The sequence below is a fragment of the Bombus pascuorum genome, unplaced genomic scaffold, assembly GCF_905332965.1.
Source record: "Bombus pascuorum unplaced genomic scaffold, iyBomPasc1.1, whole genome shotgun sequence".
NCBI lineage: Eukaryota > Metazoa > Arthropoda > Insecta > Hymenoptera > Apidae > Bombus > Bombus pascuorum.
The window spans coordinates 1,057,838-1,074,356 of NW_026869740.1; the positions used below are offsets into that span (position 1 = coordinate 1,057,838).

Sequence of the window (16,519 nt, forward strand, 5' to 3'; positions counted from 1 at the left end):
TTGTGTTATTTGCGTGCCGTTCAGGAAGATGTTTGGTGTTATCTGTTTTCTCAATGTGAATGTGATGTGGTTGCATTTGTTAGGGTTAGCTTTGATTTGTTTGTCTTGTAGCCACTTTTCTATTTTTGTGATGTGCTCTTGTAGTATTGTGGCTGCTGTTACAGGGTTAGTGTGCCTGACTAGCACGGCTGTGTCGTCCGCGAATGTCAGTATTTTGCTATTGGTAGTTGTTGGAATGTTGGCCGTGTATAGTGTGTATAGTATGGGTCCTAGGACGCTTCCTTGTGGAACACCTGCTTTGATGTCTTTGGCTTCGGAGTGTGCGTCCTTGATTTTTACTGTGAAGGTTCTGTTGCTTATGTATGATTTTATTATTTGGTATATTTTTTCCGGGAATTGTTTCTTGATTGTTTGAATTAGGCTTTCGTGGTTTATTTTGTCGAATGCTTTCTCTATGTCCATGAATAGGGCTGTACAATATTGTTTGTTTTCTATTGTGTGTATTATTTCGTTGACAAGTCTGTGCATTTGTTCTATGGTGGAGTGTTTGTTTCTGAATCCAAATTGATGGTCTGGTATTAATTTTTCCTTCTCTATTATTGGTTTTAGTCGGGCGTATATTACTTTTTCTAGTATTTTGGAGAGCACGGGGAGTAGTGATATTGGTCTGTAGGATGTTGCTTCATGCGGGTCTTTGCCTGGTTTGGGTAACATTATGATTTGTGCCTGTTTCCATAATGTAGGATAATATTGTATTCTTGGTATTGCATTGAATATTATAGTGATTAGTCGTATCGCTTTTGGAGGGAGGTTTTTCAATATTTTGCCATTGATTAGATCGATTCCTAGTGCTTTGTTGTTTTTTGTTTATATTTCTAATTTCTTGTGCTGTTGTTTTGGGTATGGTGTATTGCTTGTCGATTGCAGTGCTAGTGGCTAGCGCATCGTCGTCCGTATGGCTACTGTGGTTGGTCTAGTCCAAATGAAGATTCCTTACAGGCAGCTAATCATAATGTCAACCAGACACATATATATCTGCTTTCTAAACAAGAAAAATATATCTGTGTGAGGTACATTTATTTAGAGTATAATCATAACTCATGCTATATAAATATTTAATATAATAATGTAATGTAATGACATTACATATCCCTACAATTATTTTATTCTTCTAACGGAATGTTTTTTAGGTTTAATTATTTTTTGTTTTTTATGTTACAAATATTTCAATTTATATTTTGTAGACCTACCATCTTTTCCAGTTGGCAACCAACTCCCTTGATTTATAACGAACGATGGATTTTAAGCCGGTATTATTGCCGAGAACTAGTATTGGTTCGTGTTGACTTCCGTTTGCTATAAACAAGGAAACAACTGTGCCCAAAATAGATCTTCTATTTCTTGGAATGTCTTAGATCCGAAAAATTCGTGAGTCCAACCTGGACCAAAAAGCGCGACAGAAAGTCCTTAGTGTCGTATTTTTGGTAAAGCCTGTAGATTATAATGGTTTAATGAAATATTAAATGACTATATGCTACAATAAAATAAGTAATATTGTAATTACATATGTTGAATTAAATCCACCACCACCAGGACAACATCTTCCCCAAATATCAAGTCCTACATAAATATCATGAATATCTCTGCTGTGATTTTTTGCAAGTGCCAAACCGTTTTCCAATTTTGATTTCGTCCAGTTATAATTCAAGTAAATGCCATCGCAGTTTAAAAAGAAATCTCTGAAACATTGTATTCAGAACATTAAATAAAATTTACAAACAGAAACAATTGTAATTAAGCTCATTTTGCCAATTGAATTTTCCTTCATTGGTTACGCCGTCGTACCATATAATTTCAGAATTTCTAATTGCTTCATGAATATTTTCTGTTAGATATTTTACAAAATAAATTAAATTATTAACTTGCTCACTTTTAATGGTATTTTCAATATTTAATAACCAGACTTATAAAATCGAATTTATAAAATTTTGCAACAAGTATTAGTGCATCTGCAAATCTTCTTACTTCTTCCTGAGATTCAAGTATTACATCCCAGGTACCTTCTCTTTCCGTAATTACAGTACCAAGAACTTTTACACCATGATTATGTGCTACATTAATCCACCCAAAAGGTGGCGCAGTTATGAAACGATGACTAAAATACACAAACGTGTCAATAACACTCCAGTGATAAAATAGGTAAGAATCATAAGATTCTGATCGATATATAAATCTGAAAAATCACGGGTATATTATGTATAATATATGAATTGATAAATATATAGCGATTTCTATTACCTGTCTTCTAGGCAGCCACCTTTCATATCATGACCAAGCAACGTTTTAGGATGTACTTCTCTATCCAATTTTTCTAACTGCGTTCTTTCTGCGCTTATTTCTAAACCACTGTACACATAATCAGTTGAATCTCGTAGTTATTCAATTTCCGGTCATGGTTTCAAATTACCCACGTTATCGAATAATTCTTTTAAGTTTTTGAAAGGTTGTGACTCTGTAACTTCCGTCCTCATCTCTCTGAATTATACTGTTCCACAGATCACTTTCAAATAGTTTTTAATTCATTAACTCAAACAAAGGTTTTTCTTCTTATTTTGGTTCACCGGAAACTTGTATATACATGCGAAGCAGATAGTGTTCCCATCTAACAGAACTGGCATATCAAATTACGTCTCATGATATAATACCATTATCTACCAACTGCTAATGGGCAAAAAGATGTTCATTTCTCTATCTGAAACAAAGTATACAAAATAAAATTATGAATTTATAATGCTCCTACATCAATGTTTATATGATTGTTTCGACTTTGAAAGTAATATTCTTATTTACGCAAGTATATATTCTTTAATATTTTGCAAAAATTATATCGAAACAAACAATTTGGAATAAACATAACCAAGTAAATACTTTAACTTCTTTTTATATTTAATTAAATATTTTATTTGATTTGAGTAGAATTTAACACCTAACCTTCACGTTTAAAATATTACTCTTTCTCATTCTATCTTTCAATTTTATTTCTTCTGCTTCCGTTTTATGATATTTATGACATTTCTTAGTTCAGATATAATTAACTTTTTCGTAATTTATAAAAAATGACACTCTTTTTAATTATCGTACACTATTAACCCATTACATGTCTTGTTGTAATTTAACTTTTAGCAACTTAAGATACGTGCACGTACAGAGTAATTTTCTTCCTAAGAATAATCATTTAATATTACGATAATACTAGAAACTTAAATTAATTACTGTTGCTAATTAATTTGCAAATAACGTAATGCACAGCCATACACAAGTCATACAAGTTATACTTATGTCCTTTAAGTCACCAGAAATGAATTTTAAATTTTATATTATATATTAATATATATTATAGGGAGAAGCACTATACAAAATGATAATGTTAAAGGCATACATGTAATTTATTAGTATAGATACTTACTATATACAAAGCGTTCTCTTCAAAGATAATATGTCGACTACCAAACGATCGACGGCAACCGAACGCATTTCTGGTATTGATAATAATAGTATAGTCGCAAGATAGTTGTGTATCCATGTCCAATTATAAAATTTGAAAACCGGCGCTTGGTCTAGCGGCATGTCGCATGTCTCATGGGACATACAATGTATCGCCTACGGTCTACGATGTGAATATATTAATAAACTTAACAAATTTGTTATTATTTTCTCTAGGTAATTTTTCTCCCTCAAGATTCTGAGGAAAGTACTGAACTGTTGACTCGTTATCAGTATTGTCAAAAGTTCATCATTTATCACCTTTCCCGCTTCATAGTCAGGTTTTTCAAACCAAGAGCGGCATACGGTACATTTGTATTGTACGTGCGAGAGGGAGGTAACGTATAGCATAACCACACACAAGTATGTATCCCCTTCGTAGTATGTATGCGAGCGTCGTACGATGGCCTAGGACTCCGTTGAGAGAAAAGAGAGAAGCGCAGTGTGAAAATCTTATGCCCTAGATCTCTGGCGAGTATCACACGTGGCGAGCAATTACGTGAATATTAGAATAAAGTTCCTTATAATACCTCTCCAAGTCCTCTCCATATTTTAATAGCCGTAAATTGGCGCAGCAGCGCCAAAATTTGAAAGAATAAGGAAACACATATGTACGTATCCTTCTTTTGTGAGACAGAACAGCTTTATTTTTCTGGTCTTCCAACGTTGCCGTCTGAAGCGTGCTTTCCATTTGCGACTAGCCACGCGATTATAAAATCCATTGTCGAATATGGCACAATTTTTATTCGTACTACCGCGATTAAGGATCGCGCGCGACTCTAAAGTTGCGACTTACCTCGACAAGTCAGTCGCCCGCAACTACAAAGTATACGGAACATGTACGTGCTATTATATCCATCGTCAGAAGAATCGCGCGGGACCGAACGTCATTTTGCTGCTAGAAGTGTGGGGACTCCTCACTAAGGACGTCTTAATATATAACATTATTAACTTAAAGCACTATATAACATTATGCAGTTGTAAATTATAATATTATATACTATTATAGTATATACTATTATAATACCCTCAATATAAATAATATTGTTATTCTTGATTTCCATATTATCTTGGGTCACAGAATTTGCCTGACTTCACACGGATTTAGAACCATGACGTATATTACACATATATAATATAGATAATATAAGGATAAAGGGAAAATCGAAAGAAAATCGACATACCGTAGGTGTTTCTTTTATTTTGCGTAACTATACAGTAATTTACAGGCAAACATCAAATCCTACGGTTACAACACTGACACGACATTTTATTATATTTTATTTTAATTGGCAGCCGCCAAAATAAAATAAAATAAAATTTTTTTTTTATTTTGGTTATTTTACAATTTGTCCTTGTGGACATTTGGTAGTGTCATATCTTGTAGGTCATATCTTGTAGGTCATATCTTTTTTTCTTCACCTACAAGATATGACACTTTACCAAATGTCCACAAGGACAAATTGTAAAATAACCAAAATAAACAAAAAAAAATTTTTATTTTAACACACAAAACATTTATCTAAAAACCTACATCTAAAACATCTACATTTAAAGCATCTAGTACTAGTATGGGCAACTCCTTCGTCTTTGTCATATGAGTCGCTCTGGTCTATGGCCTATGGTCTATGTTTGAAAATAAGATAACAGAAAAATGTAAAGCCGAAGGACCCTTTTGTTATGCGTCCTAACTGTGGCCGGAGCGGCCACTACTCCACCGGTTAATGTTTGTTCAAAATCCAATACAATCATACTTCCTTCGGGCAGCGGAGAATAAAATATTTCGAGGACCGGAGGTCAGTGGACCTCGTTGTTGTTCCGTCGCCGGTATTTAGATCCGCTTACACGGATCATGCATTGATCGGGTTAATGGTCTACGATCTGGAACGGAAAGAGAGAATTCATACGTTTAGTCTCGTATGATTGTATGCCATGTTATATTCTTGCGCGAAACAATGCCACGACAGTTGGATAAGGTAGTTAGTACGAATATACGTTGTTACAGGCAGATATATCTCTTTCAGTTTCAGGTTTCGGTTTTGAAAAAATAAAACTTAAAAGCGTGTCAACTACATACGTATACGAGTTTGATTCTCGATTGGACAGAAATAAACAATTGATAGGAGATTATTCAACATGCGAAAATAAATAAAGAATATAGAATAACATTCTTTTTTGTCTGAAATCTCGTTTTCGAGAAAGTCGAATTTGAAAATTTGTTAAATACACATATACCAGGCTAATCTTTTATTCAATATGTTCAAATCGTATTTTCTCAAAAACGAAAACTTAAATGAAAAAGTGTTATTCTACATTTTTTTACTTTTGACTTATTTTTGCATAGAATAATTTCCCGCGTTATACATCTATTTGCCTAAATACACTAGGCAAGTTTTCTGACTCGATAATTCTAAAAAACACCTCCGATGTAATAGTTATTCTATTATTATTTTGATAGTTATTATTATTATTTTGGTTATTATTAATATTATTATGTACTATTAGCATTATTTTGGTATGTGGTAGAATAAGTCATAGAATCTTCTTAACTTAATTACTTTTTTTTTTTTTTCGTGGAGGAAATTCGCACGGACACCCGTCGCTTCTACGAGGAAGAGCGGCGTGGTAGAGTCGGACTCCAACCGACCAAAACCTTCACGATTACCGTCCCTATTGCGACTGAGGGGTGCCCGGGAACCGTTGTGGCGACACACCGGGCCCTCCGCGCACAAAATTCTGTCCATATTACGACTCGCACTCTCCCAGGGGCCGTCCGGATCACCAACCGGACTGCTTGGTGCCTCCCGGGTGCTGGAAGGTCCAGCGCCTAACTTCAATCCCCTTCGGAGGTCGCTGCGGCTCTCGCGCGTCTCCTGTAGGCGCGTCCACCGGCACCGCCGCGCCCTCGTCGGCCAAACCTCTTGGGATGGGACGCCCGCTCCCTCTGCCGCTCTGCCGCCAACGCCACACGCAGGGAGGGCGTGAGCCTATGGGGGCTGGCAAACCCACGTTCCCGCAGCCAGGGGGACCGTCGGAACAAGCGTTCCGCTTACGTGAGTTCCTATGTACTCCGCAAGGATGATCGCCGGGAGTATGCGTGCGCTTAAGTGCGGCCATGCTCTCTCTACGCGGTCATGGGTAGTAGCGCAGCCACGATCCTGACGCGAATGAAGGGACCGCCGGGATAATTCCCTGGGCACAAAAGTGACACACGTCCCCGCTTGCGTGAAGTCCCTTCTTGGTCTGTTAAATGCCCTGTTAGCAGGACGCAGGGCCAGCAGTGACGTGGCCGTACATCCACACGGTGGTCCCACCAGCGACATAAGTTGGTACCACGGGCAGGATGAGTATTAGCCCGGAGGGAGTAGCGACCCCTCTGCTCGTCCGAAACTGGGTATGGCCTCGTGGTGGCGTGGTTCATAGCCAAATGCTGGTTAGGCGGCCGGTCCCCCGGGTGCGAGGTATCCCTACTCGTACTCCGGAAACGGTTACGCCGGCGGGTGAGCAGCGTACCAACTGCTCCGGAACCGTCCTGGCAGACGGTAGGGCCTAAGGGAAGGTGGCCCCGTTTTACCTTAGACGAGCGAAAGCCCCTGCCAGGCCTAGCTAATAAAGGAAGCAAGTGCACTGGGTGCCTTGTGCGTCGGTCGGGCGTGATCCCGACCCCGATTGGTCCTGTCCGGGGACCCGGGCCCTGTATGAGTATCGACTCTAGGTAAGGGTACCCGTAAAAGATACAAGGAGACTACCTGCCACCAACGCCAACCGAGTACCCTCAGCCACGGCGCATCTAATGTCGAGCAGCTCCCGCCGAGACCGCGCCTCGGCGACCGCGACCGTCGCTCCAACTTCGCACAGCAGACCTCCATTGCGGAGATAGATCTCGCGACACCTCAGGGTCTGCAGTTCGTACGGGGGAAGCCCATCGAGCACCGTCGCCGAAATGATGCGAAACCCGTCGTAATTCTGATGGCCACCGACCTGTGCAGTCTGCTGGTCGCTCAGTGACTACGGCTGCTGGCACTCAGGTCCCCTGCCCAAATCGATTTCTGCACCACGCCGGCGTACTGCCTACGCACTCCTACACAGGGCACCGCCGCACCCTCGTCGGCCAATCCTTACGGGATGGGAAGCCCGCTCCCTCTGTCGCTCTGCCACCTCCTCCAACCGAGTACCCTCAGCCACGGCGCGCCTTTCGTCGAGCAGCTCCCGCCGAGACCGCGACCGTCGCTCCAATTTCGCCCAGCAGACCTCGATTGCGGAGATAGATCTGACGACACCTCAGGGTCTGCAGCTCGAACGCGGGAAGCCCATCGAGCCCCGCCGCTGCCGCTGCCGGAATGATGCGAAAACCCCACGTAATTCTGATGGCCACCGACCTGTGCAGTCTGCTGATTGCTCAGGGACTACGGCTGCTGGTCGCTCAGGGACTACGGCTGCTGGTCGCTCGGGGACTACGGCTGCTGGCATTCAGGTCCCCTGCCCAGATCGATTTCTGCACCACGCCGGCGTACTGCCTACGCACTCCTACACAGGGCACCGCCGCACCCTCGTCGGCCAATCCTCACGGGATGGGAAGCAAGCTCCCTCTGCCGTTCTGCCACCTCCTCCAACCGAGTACCCTCAGCCACTGCGCGCCTTCTGTCGAGCAGCTCCCGCCGAGACCGCGACCGTCGCTCCAATTTCGCCCAGCAGACCTCGATTGCGGAGATAGATCTCGCGACACCTCAGGGTCTGCAGCTCGAACGCGGGAAGCCCATCGAGCCCCGCCGCTGCCGCTGCCGGAATGATGCGAAAACCCCACGTAATTCTGATGGCCACCGACCTGTGCAGTCTGCTGGTCGCTCAGGGACTACGGCTGCTGGTCGCTCAGGGACTACGGCTGCTGGCACTCAGGTTCCCTGCCCAGATCGATTGCTCGCATCACGCCGGCGTACTGCCTACACACCCCGACACCGGGCACGCCAAGCGATCGATTGCTCGCACCACGCCGGCGTACTGCCTACGCACTCCGACACCGGGCACGCCCAGCCGAGGCAGCTGTCACGTAAAAATTAAGATAAAAACAAGAAACTTGTTTGCTTCCTAACAGGAGATCGAGTTCTTTATTTTTTTTTTTTTTTGCCTCAATTTGTACAATACTGTTTTCGTTTCGCCATGATAGAATTTTTTGGTATTTGAGTTAGTTAAGTAATTTTTTTTTAGACTGACTGAATGATTTGGAACGAAGCATTTATATTCTTTTATTCGTTGGAGTGGGAGCAGTCTTTGGTCGTACATATATGCCGTCCAGGCGCCTGAGAACGGATGCTGGTTTATCATATAGCTGCTTGATTTGCACCTGTGACATTCCCCCCTTCCTAGATTGAACTTGGTCCCTCAAGTTGTCTTCACAAGACTTTCGTTGAATCGGACTTGACGTGGCTTGAAAATTACAGCTGATTCCTCCTCTTCCTCAAGAGGAATTATGTATCGGTTGGAATATGGATGTTGGGTGTCGAGGCCAGGGTGCTTGGTACTGGCGGGGCTGTCGCATTGTGGCTGATGATTACGGTTTCATTTCGGCAGCGCAATAGATTGATACATAATTTGTTCGGTATACATTTCCTGATGCATTCGAATACCCCTATTTTGTTTAATCCATATATACCTAGTATGCCTAATGCTATGTACCCTAATGTCTGGAGCGTGGTTAGTCCCCAATACTGTATATCTTTGATTCTGTGTTCGAAATTAAGGGTTTCTATCTCGTCGCCTATTTTATCGATCGTGGTTTTATAGCCTTGTAAATTGTCTATTACCTTTGGTGCTCGCTCGAGTTTATCTAACAGATGAGTGAAACTATCGTTTGTTTTGAGCGCTAGGGTTTTTGTTTTGATTTCGTATTTGACTTCGTTTTTTGTTTCGCCTATACGCATGTGTTCGTCTTTGTACAGTATATCGCAAGATGATAGAAGGCTTGTCAATTTTTTGCAAAGTGTGTTTCTTTTTCTACATAATTTGTAAACTAACGATCATCAGTTACACATGTATAGGAAAACAAAATTGTCCACAATATTGAGCCTTGCAACATATTACAATACCATCGAAATCGCAGAGAAATTAGCTTTCAGACAAGTTGCCCAAAATGGTGATTATTCTTAAAATTTCCAGCAATTCCCGTACTAAATCACTAGTATCGTTACTAGTATCGCGCTGCTAACGAAGTGTAGGTGTTCTCAGTAGCATATAAAAATGCATTATAGTTACAGTCGTAAATTATTTATCATGGTTTATGCATGCGCGCAGTTTTGTTGAAATATCAATCCTGAAGTGGAAAATAGATAGTGCATACTCTACTTTGAATTCATTTAAAAAAAATAATACAAGTAATGATTTGGATCTAATGAATCTCCACCAAAGTTGATCGACGATTAGACGTACTTTGACTCTATGATTCTTCGCTAATTCTAACATAAACAGGTCAACTGAGAGTCCATGGCACTCTCATCGCGTCCTACAGATACAAGAGATTTAAAAGCTATGTGCAACTTGTATATAGTATATAAAATTATGTAAAATATTTGTATTGGTATGTAAAATAGCTCGTGCGATACAGCCCCATGCAATGCCCCGGACATTACCGTTTGAAACGCCTGAGCTGGTCCATCTGACTCGTTGTGACATTTAGCCAAATCGGACAGGCATAAGTCGGGATAGGATTGGTGACAGCAATTTGTACAACAGAAGACTACATTTCACGCAGAGATGCTTTGAGAGGACCGAACCTTTATTTGCTATAATAGTCTTTTCTGATTTATTTTACATTTGCGTTTTAACGTGCTGTGTAATCTGTAATTTGCAATACAAATATATACCGGGATATTTGACCATTTTCTTATGCGGAACGGATAGGGGCTATTGCCGGTGATAAGAAATCAGCGAGAATGTACGGAACTTTCAGTTACCACAGCAAACCATAATTCGATCGAAAATTTCCTGTAGCTTGGAATTAATTTTGGATGAATACATTCCCGTCGCGTAAATGAGGAGGCCATTGGCAAATACTAACGCGCATAGGTTGAAGTCGCTATTCAGATGGAAGAGGCTCGAAGCACGACTAAAATACAAATTGAACAGGATGGAGGTGTTGAACGTTCCCTGTTGCAGACAGTTATTCACTCCGAAGACGATATTCGAGCTTGACATCCAATGAGACACATTTCGAAGATTGTGGACCAAATCACCTGAACTGCATGTTTAAAGAAACCGTATCGTATCAGCTTTTATAGCAAACCGCTCGATCGAAACATGTCAAAATCCCTTTCCAGGACTATGAGTAGAGTTTTGCTACCAGCAGACGCCTGTCACGAATTTTATTATGGCGTGGACCTTACTGTATTTGACCCGGAAGCCAAATTGCTGATCGGGAGGAACGGCAGTCTCTTTGCAATGAAACGGTATGAGTCTCTGTATCACACTCTCAAAGACCTTACTAATGGATACTCTGCAAACAGCAAACTCGTTGATCTGTACCTGGCTGGATTTGGTTTGTTCTTATCCTTCCCCAGCAAGGGAACTACTTTCCCCATCTTCCATATCTTAGAAAAGTATGCTGGTACAAGAGATCATTGAGCATCAAGGAGAAGAAGAATGTGCATCTTTGCGGGAGCTATAGCTATATTGGTACTGCGTTGAAGATATCGAAGCCTGATAACCTATCACATTCAGCAACTAAAATTGAATCGTTAACGAATCTACCGATGTGAAATAATTCTCTGAGACATCGGAGCCGGAGCGGTTATTAGCCCTGTTTCCTCAGGTGAAGGTACAGACCCTGTTCCAGCGGCTCAACGAAAATCTGCATTTTCAAGATTATGAAATTTGGGAATCTGAGAATATCATCATACACATTTCGGCGCACACTTCCAAAATTTGTCCCCAGTAGTCTTGTGGGATTCACGAAACTTTTCGCGCGGTAGAAAGGAGACCGGATAAAGAATGCTTCGCTACATACAAATAACAAGTGCTGTTGGAACGAGTGATAAAAGTTTAACAAGTTTGAAGTGATGAAATAGCACGCAAGCACAATACTAATTAAAGACCTGTACAAAGAACAGTTTATAACTTGAAAGGAAGAAACGACACAAGATCGTGAATAACAGAAGCACGTATTGCGTAGACGTTTATTCTTGGCATGTCATCGCGTTACTAGTAAGTTCTGGGAAGCCGGCGGTACCGGAGACGTCACAAAGTGGACTTATTTGTCGACTTGGTACCAGTAACGATGTATCTTCTGTTCTGTCACACGAGGAGGTTATTCAACTATGGAAGACGGTGAGAATCGTCCGAAGAAAATTTGAGGGCGCCGATCAAGAGGTATAGCATTCGTCTTACTTGCGGAAACGTGGTTTTGGAATCTTTAATTCTCTGAGTGCAGAGAACTCGAGATCTGTCAGAGGCCTTACTGATAAGCATTTTTATGGCTCTATATCCCTTGCCGTGTTCGATGACCGATGGGATAGAGTAACATAGAGTGCCGAAGCGCTTCTTCAGCCGATCTAAGGTGCGGAAGATTCGGTGTTTGTCCTGCAGCAATTTTAAAGATTATTATTATTTATGGTCCGGAGGACGATCTCTATGTTGTTACTGTTGTCTCAGTGGTCTTATCCCCGTGGACAAAGATATCAAATTCTGACAGTTCGATGCATTGGCATTTTATTTTCAATATTTATAACATTTTTTAATACTCGAATAACATTCTTCCTCGTTTCATAAACATATTGTATCGGTTCTTTTGAACACTCATTTCGATCGTTTTCACTTTTCGGTTCTGGAAGTTGAGGCGATGATGTAAATTTCATGTGCGGTATAGGTACTGATATTTGTGGATTTTGCAGGGATAAATTGTAAAATGGTTTGTGTTTAAATCTTTTCCCATCCTTTTCATATAGTGCCTGCATAAAATATGTACATTTCAGTTATAATATATTCATGTAATAAATTCAGTTTATATATATATATAGTTTATTTTGGTTTTTACAATTTGTCCTGAAGGACATTTGGTAAAGTGTTATATCTCATCGGTAATAAAAAAAATAAAATAAAAATAAACATAGCGTGTGGGTGGCTACCCCCAGCAGGGTGCCAACTTCGTGTTTTCTAAGTTATATCTTTTATGATAAATTCAGTTTGCTAAAAATAATGTGAGATATTTAATGTACCTGACCACAGCGATAATACAAGCTACCACTGCCACGGCAAAATGATGTTTTGAATACTTCTTCTTCGTAGATAGGTACATGAACATATAAATAAGGAAACAACTGTGCCCAAAATAGATCTTCTATTTCTTGGAATGTCTTAGATCCGAAAAATTCGTGAGTCCAACCTGGACCAAAAAGCGCGACAGAAAGTCCTTAGTGTCGTATTTTTGGTAAAGCCTGTAGATTATAATGGTTTAATGAAATATTAAATGACTATATGCTACAATAAAATAAGTAATATTGTAATTACATATGTTGAATTAAATCCACCACCACCAGGACAACATCTTCCCCAAATATCAAGTCCTACATAAATATCATGAATATCTCTGCTGTGATTTTTTGCAAGTGCCAAACCGTTTTCCAATTTTGATTTCGTCCAGTTATAATTCAAGTAAATGCCATCGCAGTTTAAAAAGAAATCTCTGAAACATTGTATTCAGAACATTAAATAAAATTTACAAACAGAAACAATTGTAATTAAGCTCATTTTGCCAATTGAATTTTCCTTCATTGGTTACGCCGTCGTACCATATAATTTCAGAATTTCTAATTGCTTCATGAATATTTTCTGTTAGATATTTTACAAAATAAATTAAATTATTAACTTGCTCACTTTTAATGGTATTTTCAATATTTAATAACCAGACTTATAAAATCGAATTTATAAAATTTTGCAACAAGTATTAGTGCATCTGCAAATCTTCTTACTTCTTCCTGAGATTCAAGTATTACATCCCAGGTACCTTCTCTTTCCGTAATTACAGTACCAAGAACTTTTACACCATGATTATGTGCTACATTAATCCACCCAAAAGGTGGCGCAGTTATGAAACGATGACTAAAATACACAAACGTGTCAATAACACTCCAGTGATAAAATAGGTAAGAATCATAAGATTCTGATCGATATATAAATCTGAAAAATCACGGGTATATTATGTATAATATATGAATTGATAAATATATAGCGATTTCTATTACCTGTCTTCTAGGCAGCCACCTTTCATATCATGACCAAGCAACGTTTTAGGATGTACTTCTCTATCCAATTTTTCTAACTGCGTTCTTTCTGCGCTTATTTCTAAACCACTGTACACATAATCAGTTGAATCTCGTAGTTATTCAATTTCCGGTCATGGTTTCAAATTACCCACGTTATCGAATAATTCTTTTAAGTTTTTGAAAGGTTGTGACTCTGTAACTTCCGTCCTCATCTCTCTGAATTATACTGTTCCACAGATCACTTTCAAATAGTTTTTAATTCATTAACTCAAACAAAGGTTTCTCTTCTTATTTTGGTTCACCGGAAACTTGTATATACATGCGAAGCAGATAGTGTTCCCATCTAACAGAACTGGCATATCAAATTACGTCTCATGATATAATACCATTATCTACCAACTGCTAATGGGCAAAAAGATGTTCATTTCTCTATCTGAAACAAAGTATACAAAATAAAATTATGAATTTATAATGCTCCTACATCAATGTTTATATGATTGTTTCGACTTTGAAAGTAATATTCTTATTTACGCAAGTATATATTCTTTAATATTTTGCAAAAATTATATCGAAACAAACAATTTGGAATAAACATAACCAAGTAAATACTTTAACTTCTTTTTATATTTAATTAAATATTTTATTTGATTTGAGTAGAATTTAACACCTAACCTTCACGTTTAAAATATTACTCTTTCTCATTCTATCTTTCAATTTTATTTCTTCTGCTTCCGTTTTATGATATTTATGACATTTCTTAGTTCAGATATAATTAACTTTTTCGTAATTTATAAAAAATGACACTCTTTTTAATTATCGTACACTATTAACCCATTACATGTATTGTTGTAATTTAACTTTTAGCAACTTAAGATACGTGCACGTACAGAGTAATTTTCTTCCTAAGAATAATCATTTAATATTACGATAATACTAGAAACTTAAATTAATTACTGTTGCTAATTAATTTGCAAATAACGTAATGCACAGCCATACACAAGTCATACAAGTTATACTTATGTCCTTTAAGTCACCAGAAATGAATTTTAAATTTTATATTATATATTAATATATATTATAGGGAGAAGCACTATACAAAATGATAATGTTAAAGGCATACATGTAATTTATTAGTATAGATACTTACTATATACAAAGCGTTCTCTTCAAAGATAATATGTCGACTACCAAACGATCGACGGCAACCGAACGCATTTCTGGTATTGATAATAATAGTATAGTCGCAAGATAGTTGTGTATCCATGTCCAATTATAAAATTTGAAAACCGGCGCTTGGTCTAGCGGCATGTCGCATGTCTCATGGGACATACAATGTATCGCCTACGGTCTACGATGTGAATATATTAATAAACTTAACAAATTTGTTATTATTTTCTCTAGGTAATTTTTCTCCCTCAAGATTCTGAGGAAAGTACTGAACTGTTGACTCGTTATCAGTATTGTCAAAAGTTCATCATTTATCACCTTTCCCGCTTCATAGTCAGGTTTTTCAAACCAAGAGCGGCATACGGTACATTTGTATTGTACGTGCGAGAGGGAGGTAACGTATAGCATAACCACACACAAGTATGTATCCCCTTCGTAGTATGTATGCGAGCGTCGTACGATGGCCTAGGACTCCGTTGAGAGAAAAGAGAGAAGCGCAGTGTGAAAATCTTATGCCCTAGATCTCTGGCGAGTATCACACGTGGCGAGCAATTACGTGAATATTAGAATAAAGTTCCTTATAATACCTCTCCAAGTCCTCTCCATATTTTAATAGCCGTAAATTGGCGCAGCAGCGCCAAAATTTGAAAGAATAAGGAAACACATATGTACGTATCTTTCTTTTGTGAGACAGAACAGCTTTATTTTTCTGGTCTTCCAACGTTGCCGTCTGAAGCGTGCTTTCCATTTGCGACTAGCCACGCGATTATAAAATCCATTGTCGAATATGGCACAATTTTTATTCGTACTACCGCGATTAAGGATCGCGCGCGACTCTAAAGTTGCGACTTACCTCGACAAGTCAGTCGCCCGCAACTACAAAGTATACGGAACATGTACGTGCTATTATATCCATCGTCAGAAGAATCGCGCGGGACCGAACGTCATTTTGCTGCTAGAAGTGTGGGGACTCCTCACTAAGGACATCTTAATATATAACATTATTAACTTAAAGCACTATATAACATTATGTAGTTGTAAATTATAATATTATATACTATTATAGTATATAATTATAATACCCTCAATACAAATAATTAATATTATAGTGATAAAAAACGACAAAAACCTAAAATTTAATTATTTTATTTATATTATTCAGCTTTTCCAAAGGTTTTTCGTTCAGTACTAATGGTTTCTCGACATAAAAGGTCACTATCCTTTTATGAGAAATGCAGATTGATTAACAGATTGATTAACGTGTTAAAAAATGGATGGTTCTATTAAAAAGAATATAGCTGATCTTTGTTATCGGTGTCGGCGCGTGATACTAGCCAGAAATGAAAAGAAGCTGAAAGACGTCCTTATTCCTTATCATTGTACATGCGTCGTGCAGCATCATCAAGTTTTGCTGTATGCGATGGTGCATTATCGTGGAGCAAAATTACTTTGTGTTGCCTTTTTTCATATTCTGGTCGTTTTTCACGCAAAGCTTGATTCAAATCGATCGTTTGTTGTCGGTAGCGCTCAGTATTAACGGTTTCGCCAGGTTTTAACAG

The 16,519-nt window shown here is 39.0% G+C and overlaps 1 long non-coding RNA gene across 2 annotated transcripts; it reads right to left on the bottom strand.

Moving 5' to 3' along the window:
• Positions 1-12,208: 12,208 nt before the first annotated feature.
• Positions 12,209-15,011, bottom strand: LOC132915743 (uncharacterized). Of its 2 annotated transcripts, none has more exons than XR_009659948.1 (6): positions 14,941-15,011; positions 13,773-14,226; positions 13,405-13,707; positions 13,039-13,213; positions 12,747-12,965; positions 12,209-12,479 (listed from the first exon to the last, which is right to left on the bottom strand). It is a non-coding gene; the product is annotated as an uncharacterized LOC132915743 (long non-coding RNA). The 2 variants fall into 2 exon arrangements; XR_009659949.1 differs by having other exon boundaries at positions 12,210-12,479; positions 13,500-13,707.
• Positions 15,012-16,519: the final 1,508 nt, after the last annotated feature.